Raw genomic sequence first — 16826 nt, 5'->3', positions numbered from 1 at the left:
TTTATAAATGATTTACAAGTTTGTTCCTCATGAGAAACAAAACATGTCCACTCAAGGACAAGGATTTCAGACATTGCTATCTTTGTAGGGATATTTTGTTTCCATAACGTAGGGTTTACCAGGACCACACACACACACACACACACACACACACACACACACACAACACAAAAAAACATAAACCTAACAACCCAAGAAAAACTTAAGCAGATTAACAAAAACAGTCTTAGCCAACCAAAAAGACAACAGAGACACAACCACATGTATACACATGGTTTGTACATACACACACACAACAGCAGGGCACAGAAATATCATTATGGGTATAAAAAGACTATGTAAGGAGAATGAAAAAAAAAGCAACCTGGAGGAATTAGCGAGTGTGACTGAAGTAGTTCAGAAGAGAATAGCTTGAGTAATTCATCTGCAGGTCTCCGCATGCCTGTTTGCACAAGCTCTGGATGCATGTGTGTGTAAGTGGACACGTACTATAGGGCAGCGGAAAAAGTCATTTGTCTCTGTGATTACTCATTAATGATCAGGGCCCATCCAGCCACTCCTGTTTTGTTTGGTTTCTGTGCATGTGTGTGTGAGTGCATATTTGTAGTGAATGAAGTGTGTTTGCTTTTCTCTCCTCCATCATGGTTAATTGCCCTTTCCTCCTCCTCCTCCTCCTCCTCCTCCTCCTCTTGGCTTAATGAGGTGTCTGACCCCTGGTCGCCTCCAGCACCATCAGAGCCTTATCATAACACACACATACACACACACAGGAACATATGCATGCTTGCTGAACATGGCTTCTCCCACAGTTCCCGTTGTTCCCACAGTCTCCATACAAGAAACTAATGAGTTGTAGGTACGTCTCCTCGGGGTCCACATTCTGCCTGTGTGACTCCCTTCAAATGTGAGTCATGCTTCCATTGGTCGTCTTTGCCAGCACCATGACAGATGCCAATGTGTGTTTGTGCTGGTATAAATACTGCTAGTCGATTCTCGTGGCATGTTCAGACGAGCCGGTGTAATTAGGCTGCTGGATTATACCAGGCTCACTCCTTCTCCAGGAAGGAGGCGTGCAGCTTACCTACATATCCAGAGTCTGTGATTAAAGTGAAAATGAGGAACTGCTGATTCTGGCAGCCTGGTAGCACTGCTACAACAAACACCCTTTAATATCAATGTTACTTTCAAATGATGTCTCAGGTGATTGCACGCATACATTCTCAGCTTGTTTGGGGGACAATTTGACGTAGTCATTAGTCACAATATATATATATATCTTGCGTACCTGTCTGTGTGTGTGTATATGTGTATATGTGTGTGTGTGTGTGTGTATATATATATATATATATATATATATATGTGTGTGTGTATGTATATGTGTGTATATGTGTGTGTATGTGTGTATATATATATATATATATATATATATATATATACATTGTGTATATTGTGTATTGTCAAATAATTTTTATATTTTAAAACATTTTAATGTAATTTTGTAGTTTTGTAATTACATAGGTGCATTTACATATGTAATAAAAAAAAGTAATATTACTATTACTGTATTTTTCATCAAATAAATGCATCCCTGGTGAGCATAACAGACTATTTTCAAAACATTAAAAAATGTTACTGCTCTTAAATATTAGAACAGAAGAGTAAAACACATTTACTTGCTATCTAGTTGGTAATATACCACCTACGGTACTTTTTATATAAAGCCATTACTCCAGTCCTTTTATTTTTATTCTTTTACATTATTACCAATGTTTTAAATAGCTGTGGAATTATTTTATTTGTTATTATTTTTATTTATTTGTGTGGAATCTTTTTCAGGAATACTATTTAATATTTTTCAGGAATCTTTGATGAATAGAAAGTTCAAAAGAACTTAAATAGGAATAACAGGAACAGGAATATTACATTTTGAAATATATTAAAATAGAAATCAGTTCTTTTAATATGTAATAATAATTTGCTATATTAATGTTTTATTGTATTTTAAGGAATTAATTTCAGCCTCGGTGAGCATAAGAGACTTCTTTCAAAAACATTGGAAAATGTGGAATGTTTCCAAACTTTTGATGGGTATATAGTGCAATCACTTTCTTTCTCCTATATCTTCTATATACGTGAGTGTTCATGTGAAGTCAATGTTGTTGCGTTGACTTAAAAGTTATGATTACCTTCATGCTAACTGCTATTTTGGCGAATCTAATCAGCCTGGTGCCTGACCCCCTGCGGCTGCCTCTGATTGGTTCCTCTCTTCCGCCATCACAGGAAGAACACAAACCCCAGCTGGCCTGTCAGCCAATCATCAGCTCGGCTCTCTTTGAGGCCATTGGGAGAACGTGTGTGTGTGTGTGTGTGCACATGGGTTGATTTTGGCATGAACCATGTTTATTCTATTTGTATAGAGTGTGTTGGTTCTTATGCATTGCGTGCCTATTTTCCTGCATGCTGATGTCTTTGTAAGTGCATAATTTTGCATTTCTATGTTGTGTAAATTGAAATGCTTGTATATGTATATGTGTGTGCTCGTCTAGACACACAGCCACCTTTCAGTGTGTGTGAGATGCAGCATGCACTTCTGCCCTTGATGATGTGAGAGCGTCCCCCAGTTCCCCAGACACTCTCATCCACCCTCTTCTCCTCCCTTCCTCTACACTCATCTCTCTCTCTTTGTCTCTTCAGTCATTCTCTTCTCTGGGGGATCTGAGCTCTATAGTTTGGGGTGTCTTTCAGTCTCTTGACAGGCAGACGGATGAGTGCATGAAGGACTGCGTCTTGATTCCTGTGACTGTGTGAGAGAGTATAGGGGCGTATACCTGGAGTGAACTCTCAGAAACCTCCAGTCTCAAGCCAGAAAGGTTTGACTGACAGCTTCTGTTAAACAGTTGAGTTTCACAGTTTTCGAATCCATTCAGACGATTTTTTGATATTTAGAAGAATATCAGTAACCAGACAGTTTCTGGTCCCATTGACTTCCATAGTATATTTTTTTCCTACTATGGATGTCAATGAGACCAGAAACTGTCTGGTAACTGATATACTTCTACATATCAGAATATCGGCTGAATGGATTCGAAAACTGTAAAACTCAACTGTTTAACTCTGGGGGAGCGGTAAAATGAGCCTATTTCCAAAAAAAGTGGAGTATCCCTTTAAAGGTGAAGGATGGCATTTTTGCATCAGATTCGCAAACATAAAGAATGCTTCAAAGGTTGGTCAAATAGATCCAAATTGTCCAAATGGAAATTAAGAAATATTTGGGGAAAAGATGGTTAAAGGTGTTTAATAATACTATCGATAAAACAGTACTGTTTTCAGTGAACCGTTACACCCCTAAAAATCATGGTAGGTTGGTGTCTTCCGTGGGTTCAGAAACTGTGCGATTTGATAACCATACTAAGCCTCTTTCTTTTCATTCACCTCGATATGTTAATGTGTGTTTAATTCGAGCATGCCACTTTGTTTATGGTGGCCAATTGTAGTGGAGATGACTAATTTGAAACTTCAAGCTAATTTGGGCAGAGATTGATTTTTATGAGCGCTCGTTCCAGTTCTGGGCCAACAGCATTCCGGTTGGGTTGTTCAGTGTGTGTGTTTTTAAAGTGGTGGTCGAAAGTCAAACTCTAAGGAGCCTGTATCCTTCACGACTGGGAGTCTACATCTCTTGAATTATGCCACGGAAATCTGTCAATTGCAATGGTTTATCTTTTTCCTGCTTTCATTTATTCTCCATTTCCATTCTTCTCCCCTTTTGTTGCTGCTTTAAGATGATTCAGATCACTTGGTTTGGTTCTCTTGGGCGATCTGCTCTCTGCCTCGTTCCCTCTCTCCTTTTCTCTGTTTTATTCCCTCAGTGGCTGCGAGACTGAAGAAGAATGAGAAAGCAGGTTGAGAAACATTAGTCGAAGTAGACAAAAGCGAGAGAGTAGGCAGAAGTTTTCCTAATGGAAATGAAGAAAAAGTGTGGCTGGGTTTTTTGTGTCTGTTTCGGTAAACACTTGTGCCAGGAGGAAGATGATGGCTGAGACTGACCAGTTATGGATTTTTCCTCATTCGTTTTGGCAAACAGCGTACAATGGTTGCGCCGTGTGTTTGTTGTGTTGATTCATGATAAAGAACCGACTCGTATGAGTCAGATTAAAGGGGAATCATTCTACACTGGTTGCGCAGTGTAAAAGAGCAGTTATTCTTTCGGACTATCGTAGTTTTCACTGTTTTTGATAACCATCTTTTTTTTATTAATTTTTATACTGTTTAGACTTGGTGATAAATAGTTTAAAAGCTTGTCAAATGAATGCGATCATTGCGAGCATGTCATCCAAGATGTCCATGTCATTCTTTCTTCAGTCGAAAAGAAATTAAGGTTTTTGATGAAAACATTCCAGGATTTTTCTCCATACATCAATGGGAACCAAACGGTTCAAGGTCCAAAAGAGAGTTTCAGTGCAAACTGCAAACTGTTCAAAGGGCTTTAAATGATTTCAGACGATGAATAATGGTCTTATCAAGCGAAATGATCACTAATTTAATAAATAAATAACAAAGTTTATAAGTTTTATAATGGTTGCCTTGCTTTGTTCTGTGATGCGCGTTCGTGACTCTCCTGTTTGAACTCGTTCATCAAAATGAACAAATCTTTTTTCGAGTCAGTTGGTTCATTCAACGAACGAAATGAACGAGTTGACTCGGAAAAAGAGTCGTTCATTTGAGTCACGAACGTGCATCACACAACAGAGCAAGGCAACCATTTGAGCTTATAAAACTTAAACTTTGTTTTTTTAAAAGGAGCGATCGTTTCGCTTGATAAGACCCTTATTCATCGTCTGAAATCGTTTAAAGCCCTTTGAACAGTTTGCAGTTTGCACTGAAACTGTCCTTTGGACCTTGAACTGTTTGGTTCCCATTGAAGTCCATTGAAAAATCCTAAAATGTTTTCATCAAAAACCTTAATTTCTTTTTGACTGAAGAAAGAATGACATGGATATCTTGGATGACATGGGGGTGAGTAAATTATCAGCAAAAGTTTTTTTTTTAAAGTGAACTACTCCTGAAAAGTTTTTTTTTTTTTTTACAATCATAAGAAGCAAATTGTTGATTCCAAACTCTTCACTGATGGTGTGTAGTAACAGATTTCTATGGAACTCATTTTTTTTTTGCAAAACCAGACTGCTATCAACAGGGGGCGACACTCTGCTAGAGGGCACTGTAGGTAGGAAGGTGTGAAGGGGGTCAGACTTGCGGTCAAAGTGTTTACTGTAAACAGATTGTTGAACAAACAGCGGCTAACATGCTCACCGGCGGACCCGCTGTCCACTGTTGACTTAACTGCTCCCTTATCAGAGAGAGCAGCACACGGTCAGCCCTGAATAAACATTCCTAACACAGGAGTCCTTTGTGTGCATGAGTGCGTGTGTATGTCTGCGTGTGTGTGTGTCAATGCTCTCAACTCTAATGAGGAAATACTGAGTTGAACTTGTCCATATAGTGCGTTCAGCATGTTGCTACAGTCGCATGCAGATATAAAACTCAAAGTTAATGATCAGGCAAGAACGTTCAGGGCTGCAGGCCAAAGCCAACCCATCCAGATACACATGCTCTGAACCTGCACCACACTGATACCACAGCTCATCCCTTCAAATAGCTTTACATAACAAACATTACACAGATCAGAACCACGCTGGACCAGAACCAGCTCTTTTATCGCACTGTGATGGCTGGAAAGCTCCGCATGTGCCTTTTGATGTTGACTTGACAATGGCTGTAAACCTGTGTGAGAGAGCAGATACCATCATTCATCAATATGTTGTTTATACTTCATAGATTTTTTTTCTCAGTTTATTTACATATTCTGATATTTTATTTAGTATTTATATACTTTTTTTTCTTTCATACAGTCACTGTAAAAAAATATTTTCATGATTTGTAATCACAACAGTTTTTCTTTTCTCAAAACAACTTAGATAATTTAAGTAGTTCAGATAACATAATATTTTGAGTTTCTGGTGATTAAATTAATCTCCTTCATTCTATTAACTCAATTTTTCTATTTCAATGAACTTAAATTTTTTTTACAGATTTTTTTAAATGCTTTTGAAAGAAATCTCATGTTCACAAAGGCTGCATTTATTTGATCAAAAATACAGTAAAGATAGTAATTGAGAAATGTTATTACAATTTAAAATAACTGTTTTCTTTTTAAAATGTTTTAAAATGTAATTCGATGGCAAAGCTGAATTTTCAGTATTTTTTTCTAACATTATAAATGGCTTTATGGTCACTTTTGATCAATTTAATGCATTCTTAAATACATTTTTCCCTAAGAATATTGTTCTGACCTTATTTTCAGAAATTCAATAGCCAAGTCTTACTTTTTTTCAGAGAAACAAAAATGTTTATTTTTATTTATTGTTTTTGTGCATCTTTTTTTTAAGAGTGCAAGGATATATTTACATATAGTGAATCACATATTTACAAATAGTGAGCTATTAGTGATGCATGGCTGTCTATGATAAAAACCCTTATATACAGTTGATTTTGTCTTGTTTTTGTGCTAATTATCTTCTCCTTCATATAGAATAATGCAGATTCACCAACATTAGATCAAGAGCAAGAACAAAATTGATGTCTGCATGCCACATACACGATACACCTGTAGTGAATCTGACAGAAATATATCTTGAACCTTTCAATGTGTACGGAATTATTAATGAACAAAACCCGTTGTGGGTTTTACCTCACATAATTCTAACGCTTTTTGTTCCACTTCCCCAAAACAAAAAGTGAAAATGAACGATTTCTTTCCTAATTACGTTTAACAGAGGGATTCGCTGGTGTTAATAAGAATTCAGTCCTGCGTTAATGAGCCTATTGCGTATGTGTGTGTGCTTCCGTGCATGTTTGCGTATGTGTAAAAGCATATGAGATCAGGCTTCCTGTCTGAGTAAGTACCCCTGTCACTTGTGTTGTTGCTTTATGTCAAAACATCTCAAAGCAGGGACTGCGCTCTGACTCTTAACGCACACTCACACACACACACACACACGGTTGGTACGCAACATGCTGCCAAGTCTCTGGGTGGTTACAGAGCTCAACCTGTTAAAAGGTTGAACTCTTGGGAAGGTGCTGATCTGAGCACACCGCACAGAGGCCCTGTGCACTCCTGTCAGCCTGCAACACACACACACACATTCTGTATTAAAACCTAGAAGATCTGCCTACGTAGGCTGCATTTTAAGCGATCATATATGTTCCCAGAGCAAAAGCTTTTCAAAAAGATCCAAATCGAATTATGCTGCCTCCTAAGATACCTTGTTTTGGCCAGATTCCATGTAGACTTTGAAGAGAAGGCAGTCCCAGAATGCATTGCAACAAATTCAAACTATTTACTTCTTGGGAGGCAAGAAGGCATGTCCAAATTCAATTCTTGTCGCATTCTGTCTAGTGAGATACCTTCATCTGATATTTTTTTAAAGGCAGCATAGATGTACCCTTCGCTGCCTCAGATATCCCACAATCCTGTGCGTTCCATTTCACTTTGTGCATTTTTGAGCAACTTTTTCCCAGTTTTGATGTCATTTCTAGCTTAAAATGACTATTATAGTAATTAAATATTTGCTTATCTCCAAAGCTCTGTCTGTTTTGTTGTAGATCATTAAAGCGTTACGCCGCCTCAGAAGCCTTTGTGAAATCAGTTTTGTGAGCTACCTTCATGTGCAAACGCTGCCTGCAAAGTCACTGCCTGATAGGCCAATGAGTCAGCCGCCTAAGCTTTCCAACTCAACCACTATCTCATCCCCATCTTATGGTGCAAATACGCACAGCTTTGGTCAGGTACACAAGGAAAGCCTTTTACCTTTTTATTGTGTTCTAAACTGACTTTTTATATCTTGTAAAGGATATTCTGAGATTTTCTTCAGCTGAAATATGGCAGCAGTTTCTCTCCATTATGGCAACTGGCTCAGGTCCTCCCACTTTATTCCAACAGATTTATTTACCTCACACGCCTGGAAGCACGCAGTAATTCAACAAAGGTAGTATGCGTGCACACGCTGTGTTTAAGTGTTAAAAAGAGCGAATGGATGGAAGAGAAAGACAGAGAAAGCGAGAATGAAAAGGAGTGCCAGATCAACAAGTCAGCATTTGTAGAGACCCTGTTAATTGGCATTTGTGACAATAGAACACTGGCAGTTATTGATTCCAGATCGGCCAGGGATCGAATATGCAGAGTATTACTCCTCAGCATGACTGAACACAGTGTGTGTGTGGCCTGCGAAAAAATACTTTAATTGGTTTTAATCCGTAAAGTTTAGGCTAAAGGAAACTCTTTAATTGATGCCACATTGTTCCTAATTAGATTAAAATGGAAAAAATATTGGGATTCTTGCTTTTTGTTTGCTTTTTCCTGACAAAAGGATGTCATATATAAATAAATAAAAAAGCTTTCCTTAATGCAGAAAATAGTATTTATTTTTGTGTTGTTTTCCAGTTAAAATATTATATAATATATCAATATATAAATAAATAATATATAAAAATCCTTGAAACATGATAAATGCAATTGAGTATCACCACATTTTCTCAGTGATAGATTTTGTGGTGTTTAAACTGTAAACAAGTAAAAAAAAACTACTGAACTACTAAAAACTAAAGTTTAAAAGTGTGCCAGTTTGAAGTAGTCAGATTACAATAATTAAAATGGACTTTTATTGAAGGCACACACAATTAAATAAAGTCTTAATGTATTGATAATAAATTACAAAAAAATGTTATTTATAAAAAATAGAATTATAAATTTGTTTTGTTTTAAATATTTTGGTAATTTTTCGTTCTCTAAATCAGTTTTTTTTCCCCCAAGACTGCGATGAGATTAAATGAAGAGTAAACTGTTTTGCTTTTCACATTTTTATCCTGAGAAAATAACCCTTTTAATTTCACATTTGTCCTGTTTCAGTGTTTTTCAACAATATCACACACATCCCCATTTTAGACTATTAGGAGAAACGCAAGGAGAAGTTGTAACTTAAAGGGAAAGTCCACGCAAAATTTAACTCATTATCATGTTGTTCAAACCGTCTTTCTTCTGTGTAACACAAAAGCAGATATTTTGAAGCATGTTGGTAACCAAACAGTTTAGTTTCCCATTGACTTCCATCTTCCATTGGGTAAAAATTCAATGGAAACTGGAAACAGTTGGGTAACCAACATGCTTCTTTTGTTGTTCTGCAGGTTGGGAATGACTTGACGGTAAGTAAATGATGACAGTGGGTGTACTATCCCTTTAAATATTACTGAGCGCTCCATCATCCAGCTCAGCTATGAAAGACAAACTTTTGAGCTGAAACTCTGATCAGGTATTGGCTGACATCTCTCTGGTAGTAACGTCACAGGGTCAAATGACGCCTCTCTCTGTGCGTGCTCCCCTGTGAAGATGACCTTTGCTTTGAGTGTACAGATTGCAGGAAGTGCTCCCTAATTTTACTCCCCAGCTGGGAAGGCTTGCTGCTTTATTTCACCAGATGTCCAGCAGACATCTGAACGCCACGGATGAATGCGGCTGTGTGATGGAAGGCGTAATTCAACTTTAGTGCAAGTCAGATTCAGATGTGTCTCTGGTAATGCTTTACCCGCCTCCGACTCTCCGTTATACCCTGACTGGTGGAGTCCAGAGGCTGGAAAAACATGAAAGAGGCCTCTGGGCAGGTTCACTGTGAGGAATAAGGGGGTAATCTTTAGGCCTCAGTAGAGCAATGATGCGGAGAGGAAGATAAGACGACTGTCTGATCTCTGTATATGAACTTTTTTCATCTGCATGTGTTTAACCTATGTGGTTTCCAAGCTCTCACATGCATACACAAGCAAAGGAAATTATTGCTCAGAGGTTGCTCTTTCATAGCTCAGCCAGAGACTCGTATTTAAAAGCGATAGTTCACCCAAAAATGACTATTTACTTTGTATGCTGCTACTAAATGTATAGTAGGTACTACTTTTGTTTTTAAACTTACTTCACTAACATTAAAAAGTGTGTTTATTTATTCTAAATGTCTGACGAATTAATGAAATTTAGACGTACTACATCCGCTATGTTTGCTTCATCACCTCCATTCATAAATCCTCTCCTGTGTCCGTTATGCGGAAGTACTAAGTGTTCTGGGTACTTTTTGTCTACTGTTTTATGAAAACTATGAATTTGGACATACTGCTCGGCTATATAGCATGGAAGTAGGCATATTTGGATGCACCGCTAGAATTTATGAAATTTCTCTCTGAAGTTTCCACTAATGTGACAGTAGATGACAACTTAACACTTAATGTTGACACTTAATATTTAACAATGTTATTGATTTGACTGTACTGATGCTGTTGTATGAGAACTGAACTGAGGTGGACGATGGCATTTTTTTTCCCCGATGAAATGATAATTTACTAATTTAAAAACTATAATTCATGAACTAATGATCTTTACAACGGAACTGAATCAACATTGGACTGACTAAACAGCAGCCGAAATACATAATTTTCACTAGAAAGCTTCCTTGAATCAATATTATATAAAGCGCTGTAACGGTCACTTGACTTGACATACAATTAGAGTCTGTGTTCTAAAAAACGTTTGTTTTTTATTTCACGTTTGCCGCTAAATTCATCGTTTATGCCTTGTTGCAAATTCTTCTGTTTTGTTTCTCAATAATAATTTTCTAGCGAGGTTTTGCTAGTGATAATTCTGAAATCAGCAGTGAAGGCCCATTCATCAGCTGGGAAAATCATTATGAATGTGATTCCAATATTTTCGTTCCTCTATGTGGTTATTGTTATAATTGTGATGTGGACTTCCCTATTCTTAAAGAATTAGAATGATTATAATTACAACTTTATTGTTATTATCATACTTGGTGTGAATGGGCCTTAATAATGTCCTGATAACTACCAGTAAGTAATGTTTTATATAGTTTTTGATAGTTTATGATTTGTGACAGCTGTATTATTTCCAGTTTGTGACAGCAACATTTAGTGCTGTCTAATCGATTAATCACGACTAATCGCATCTAACATGAGTTTTTATTTACATAAGATATGTATATATATATATATATATCTGTCTGTAGTATACACGCATACACAGACATAAATATTATATCAATATAGTAACATATAGACATATTATTTAAACAAAAAACTTTTATGTTGGATGCGATTAATCGCAATCAATTGCATCTAATATAACTTGCATTTGATCACTTGGAGAAACAACACAGATATTTCCGATTTACAACTGTTCGTTTCTTCATATGGAAACGCATTGAAAACACGTGTCGTGCATCCCCCTCTGAGAGCATTCAAACAAATGCATGTTTAAGTACAGAAACCAGTTGTCACTCCTGCACCTGATCATCCTGCATGTGGACCACCTTTACTCCCTTCCTCTCTCTTTCTAACCTCCCTGACTCGCTCTTCCTTTTCTGCTCTTCCTGTCTTTCTTTCACCAACCCCCAAAGAATCTTCCCTCTCCTCCCCTAGAGTACATGCCAGCACCAGACCTTGCACCGGCGGGGGACAGAGCGTCCTTGGCCGGTGCAGCCGGCAGTCTTATCTTCTCAGCTCTGCTTTCAATCTGAGCGCTCGCTCACCCCCCGGGGAGAGAAGTCACCCAGGGCTGGGCTTTGAGGAGATGCAGGCGGGTGTCGAGTCATGGTCAGCTCTGTCTTGCGTCTGCTAGCCTGCTCTGGATCTTCTCACTCACAGAAGTGGGAGTGCGGCCCTGAGAAAGCTTAGGTTTTGATACCAGTGCGAGGCTTATTAATGTTTGCTGTCGGTCCAAAAACTGATTTGGCCCATGCTTCAAAGTTGTGTAAATGTTAGGACTGTGTTAATGGTGGGAATGGGTGGCTTGTGTGGCAAAACTCTCAAGAAGTGAACTTGTCTCATGTCCTGTTTATGTCTTGATAGAATGGCGGCAGATTTTTCATGAACTCTCTCCGTCTAGGCTAGCTTTTTAGAAGTGAGTGTGCAATTTTGCATCTGGCTGAAATCTATGACATGCATTTTGAGTTGCTTGTGTAAATACTGACCGCTGATGATTTGTCAAGAGTCGAAACCTTGGGCGTGCCGACTCCCTTTAGATTCCTTTTGACCTGGTTTACTCTTTACAGCTTTATGGAAAGTTTTGGAAGGTCTTGTGATTCAAGGGCAGGAATGACTTCTCAGTGAGCTGTCAGTGCTGTGTGGGATCTCTGGTTCCTCTGTGAGGCTGCAGTCTTGCAAAAAGGCCTCTGGAGTGATGACGTGGCCCAGGGTCAGAGAAAAGAAGCCTGGGAAACTGGAAAAGTATGAAATATGCCTCATAGACCCTTGCTTTGATTCAAATCATTTTACAAATCAATTCTTGTCTGGACATTGGCATAATAAATAGGAATGCACAATATATCTGTACCATATCCGTTTTTTAAACACCTTTCTAAACACCTTTTGAAGTAATGTATTAATTTATCATGTATATCATCATCAAGCAAGAGTAATAGATTCTGTGTTCAATCGTATTTCTTATTAGCTATCACAGCATCTACCGCTAACATAAGGGAGCTTAATGTAAATTATTAGTAACATTTATTTTCATAACAATGTCCAACTTGTAATCGGTGGCTACACTCCATACATATGTTGTCAACAGATTTCCACAGCTAAATATTAAGATTAAATATTTCAGCACATTTACAGCTCAGATTTATTGCATTCTTGCTGTATTTAAAAACATCCCACGGAATTCTACAGTGCAGAAATGCAACCGAATGTCTGCAGAATGGACGTGGGCCTAATGAGCTGTAAGACCACGTGCACCAAAAGCTCTTGGTAGAACTGGTGAAGACATTGAAAATAATCAAGATGGACATTGATTAAAAACAATGATGATGTGCTGCGTGCTTAAGAATCAGCCTGATGGGAAGGGCAAGGGCTTCTGGGAAAGAAGGGATGAAATGAAAGATTGAAGTTATAATGAAAAAGACAGGATCTGGGAATTAGGAAGAAAGGCAGTGAAAGATAGATGGATAAGTAGCATTCTCCAACTGTAACCTACCAACACCACAAACAGTTTTACTTTTTCTAATTTGCTCCAGGTTTCCTCTCTGTTCTTCCTTCCCTATCACACTTGTTTTCCTTCTCTCCTTTGCTGTTCAGACATTGTGTGTCCTTGCTTTTAAAATGTGTTGTTCCTTGGGGAGAATGAAGTCCTGTGCACCGGACATACTGTGTGTGTGTGTGTACTGGCTGAGTGGCCCCTGAGGCTTCATGCTGGGAGCCCACCCAGCTGACAGTCTAGCTCAGCCCAAAGTCCCATCCTCCCCAGCCAGACCACCCAACCACCTGATCCCAGGACTCTTCAGGGCTCATGTGGTTATTTATATGTCATATGTATTTAATTTTGTTTTTGCCTGGAATATGTATGTGTATAAAGCTTGTACAAAATTCAGAATTGAATAATTGGCCTTTCAATTCATGAGTTGAAATTTTAATTTAATAGGCCACGACTCACAGGAAGCTCAATTGGAATGTAAATTTGAATGACAGGAAGTGGAATTTACCAATTACAATTCAAATAAATTCAAAAGGTATATGATTTTGGAAAATAAAAGGTTTTTCCACCCCAGTTCATAAATCTGTCTGACTTTATGCCTATGAATTCTTCAAACTTGAATACTTTTTAAACATCTCCCAAGCGACATTCAAAATTTGTCTCAAATGTCACATTTGTGATTTGATTTCAAATATTCAAATTATGAATGGAGCACAATCTTAGTATGTATATGTTTCTATAAGTTTAGAGGTTGCTCTTTAATAGCTCAGGAGATTTAACTAAGTTCTCATTTATGTTTCATTTAATCAACTTTGTGTCAAATCTTTCTATTAAACCAGTGCTTCTCAAGCCTGTCCCCACCACTGCATTTTTTTACGTCTCACTCACTGAACACACCCAATTCAAGTCTTGCAAACTGATGACTTGAATCAGATGTGTAAGATGAGGAAGACTTCCAGGACATGTGGATCCCAAGGACATGTTTGAGAAGCATTATTCTAAACTTCCATAATAATAAAGCTATTCATGTTGAAGTAGCCGGCCCTATTTTTCCCGCTCTGAGCGGAATTCAAATCGGCGTCTCACATGGGATCCGCATCCTATGGGCTAACTAAGGGTGCTAAAAAGACTGCAATCTCTAGCGTGCCACTTTAGGCCAGGGGAGTGAGGTTTACTCACACAACTCTTACAAGCTCATCCCCCTAAACTTCACTCCCATCCGGGCCATGCCGCCAAATGTAACCGACCATATTTGACTCACAGCAGGATTCAATCCAGCATGGGAGGCAGGTGCACTAGCTAAAGACTGCAGTCCCTAGTGTCAGTCGCCAGTGCGCCTCTTGAGGGTTTAAGTACTATTTCTACTGAAGACAAAGTTTGGATCTCTTTGGAAGCTTTAAGAGAGAGACCTAAGATTTCTGGGGTCTTTTTTGTAAGGAAATCCCAGGAAGCAGGAGTCTTACACTTGCACATTTAAGATCTCATTTGTAATATTTCTTTCTCATGCCACGTGGCATCTTGTTGTGTGGTGTGTGCCGTAGAGAGCGGAATGGTAGGATGCTCAGAAAACCAGAGGAAAGACTGTAATGCACGCACATGCTCAAGCTAAAACCAAAGAGACACCGCCAACATGCACAAACACACAGTGGCGTGAGGATAAGCAATGTATTAGTCATCTATTACAGGAATCAGTCTCACACTGGGCCTGTTTTCCAGTCTTGCTGAATGCCTTGTGAATTTCCACCCATGAAATAGAGCGGCTTTCTTCCCCCAGACTCAGCTCACAGAAACTTGCTGCCCACGGGAGACGGCTCTGACCTGGCAAATCTCTGCTTACAGTGGGTCAAATTCTCCACCAGCAGTGTGGATGATACAAAACATAATCCAGAAAAGAGAGGCGCAGCGAGCCTGACTTCACCCCATGAATGGACTGAATGGAGTGTTAGCCGAGCTGGTCGAATTGAAAGCATGCACCTGGTGTGATTCAGGTGTGTGTGAAGGGTATTGTACATGCTAAATGGATTTCTCACGTCTCGCTCTTTGTGGAATGGACAGACCAGCCAAATCACCCTCACTGAGAGCGCTCTCAAGGCCTCGGAATATATCCTTCCTACCAAGAATGAAAGAAACAGAGAAAGAGTTTGAAAGAGAGGGACGAAAAAATGAGCTGTGTGTGTGAGAGAGAGAGAGAGAAGCAGAGAAAAAAAAAGAAAACAAAATAGCGTTTACAGGCTGCCTCTGAAATAATTTTCCATATCAGTGCAACTGCATGAGCCCAGTGGGAAAGGGAATATGATTTTCTCCATACAGTGCCAGTGGGAAAGAAGAACTTGAATCAAAACGAGATAGAAGAATGCTGGGAATAGACCGAGAGAGGCACTTGCTGGTCTTTACATCAGGAATCCTGTACTTGGAGCGCTGTAGGACTGTTGTTAGTTGATCTTTTCTGGTTGGAAAACACACAAACCATCATTCAGTCATCTGTCCAGAACCTGTTTGGCCTGTCCAGTAGCCCGCCGAGATCTATTAAGCTTCGGCCTCTGCATCCAGCTCGGCACGCCAGGTCAATCCAGAGAGCAGAAGGGCTTGACTCCATGTTAATTCCGCCCACTCTCTCGGTTTCTCCGCTTTCGCCACCTTGGGTTGGGAAGCGGATCTTACTGGGCCCCAGATTTTGGACAGTGTCCTGTCATTAGTTAATACTGAGAGCTCCATCTAATATTCCCTGCCCCTCTTCCCATGCCGACTCTCAGGAAAAAACAGAGGGTGGATCGGGGGGACGTGGAATGATATTTGGCCCCTGAGCCAAAGTGCTCTTGTGACAACAGGCCGATTAACATGAAAACAAATGCTTGTAGCAGACAATTGAATCGTTCCCTGTTTGGAACAAATGGTGGCTTTGCTTGTTGCATGTAATTAGCCTAGCCGAGGCAGGCTGACAGCATCCATATGTCTGAGAGGGTGCGAGAGCGTGTGTGAGTTTACCGTAAGCGCTGGAGCGTAGAGCGCTAGCCACTAGCGCAGCATTTTTAGCAGGACAGGAGCCGCAGGAAGCGGCAAAGGGAGGAAGAGAGATTTAATGAGGTAGAGAGCACGAAAAATGACAATTCAACATAGCTGCTGTTTGCTAAGATAACAATGAAGTGATGGCAAGAGCAAGATGCTGATCCCAGGGGTAAGAAGGGCAGGTTTTCCTCATTAAAGGCAAGAGTGGTATGGAGGGAGGGTGACGGGCATGCGGACCTGTGATCTGGCCAAGTGGAAATCATGGCTACTGAGGATGAGATTGATTTGTGTCAGAAAAAAAATGTAGCAAAAAATAGTAGAGTACTAAATTAGAAGGAGAGAAATAAGCAGAAATGTTTATTGGCATTCATTTTCTGGTTTATGCTAGTTAGAAAAGATGTCACCCAAATATTCACTATTGGACATTACTTTTTTGTGCCAAGCAAGTGTGACTTTATATCGCTTATTGTTGCGATCAAGTTGTTCATATAGCAACTTTATATCGCCCAATGTGACTTGCATAATTGCAGCTTTAAATCTCTCTATGGGACCTTATATCTCACATTTGCAGCATTATTTTGTACAATTGTGACTTTACACTCACCTTAATGATTATTAGGAACACCATACTAATACTGAGGTTGACCCCCTTTCGCCTTCAGAACTGCCTTAATTCTACGTGGCATTTATCGAACAAGGTGCTGAAAGCATTCTTTAGAAATGTTGGCCCATATTGATTGGA

At 39.2% G+C, this 16826-nt stretch overlaps 1 protein-coding gene and 1 long non-coding RNA gene across 2 annotated transcripts in view; one reads left to right on the top strand and one right to left on the bottom strand.

The window, feature by feature from the left end:
• The window catches only part of bahcc1b (BAH domain and coiled-coil containing 1b), a 97276-nt gene that overhangs the window by 19402 nt on the left and 61048 nt on the right, over positions 1-16826 (top strand). The window lies entirely within an intron of this gene.
• LOC148971524 (uncharacterized) lies at positions 3333-15219 on the bottom strand. Its single transcript, XR_016147110.1, has 3 exons — positions 15109-15219; positions 12078-12325; positions 3333-3877 (listed from the first exon to the last, which is right to left on the bottom strand). It is a non-coding gene; the product is annotated as an uncharacterized LOC148971524 (long non-coding RNA).

The sequence above is a fragment of the Pimephales promelas genome, chromosome 17 (genome assembly GCF_988280905.1).
Source record: "Pimephales promelas chromosome 17, fPimPro1.hap1.1, whole genome shotgun sequence".
Taxonomy (NCBI): Eukaryota; Metazoa; Chordata; class Actinopteri; order Cypriniformes; family Leuciscidae; genus Pimephales; species Pimephales promelas.
This window is presented reverse-complemented; position numbering and strand designations above follow the sequence as displayed.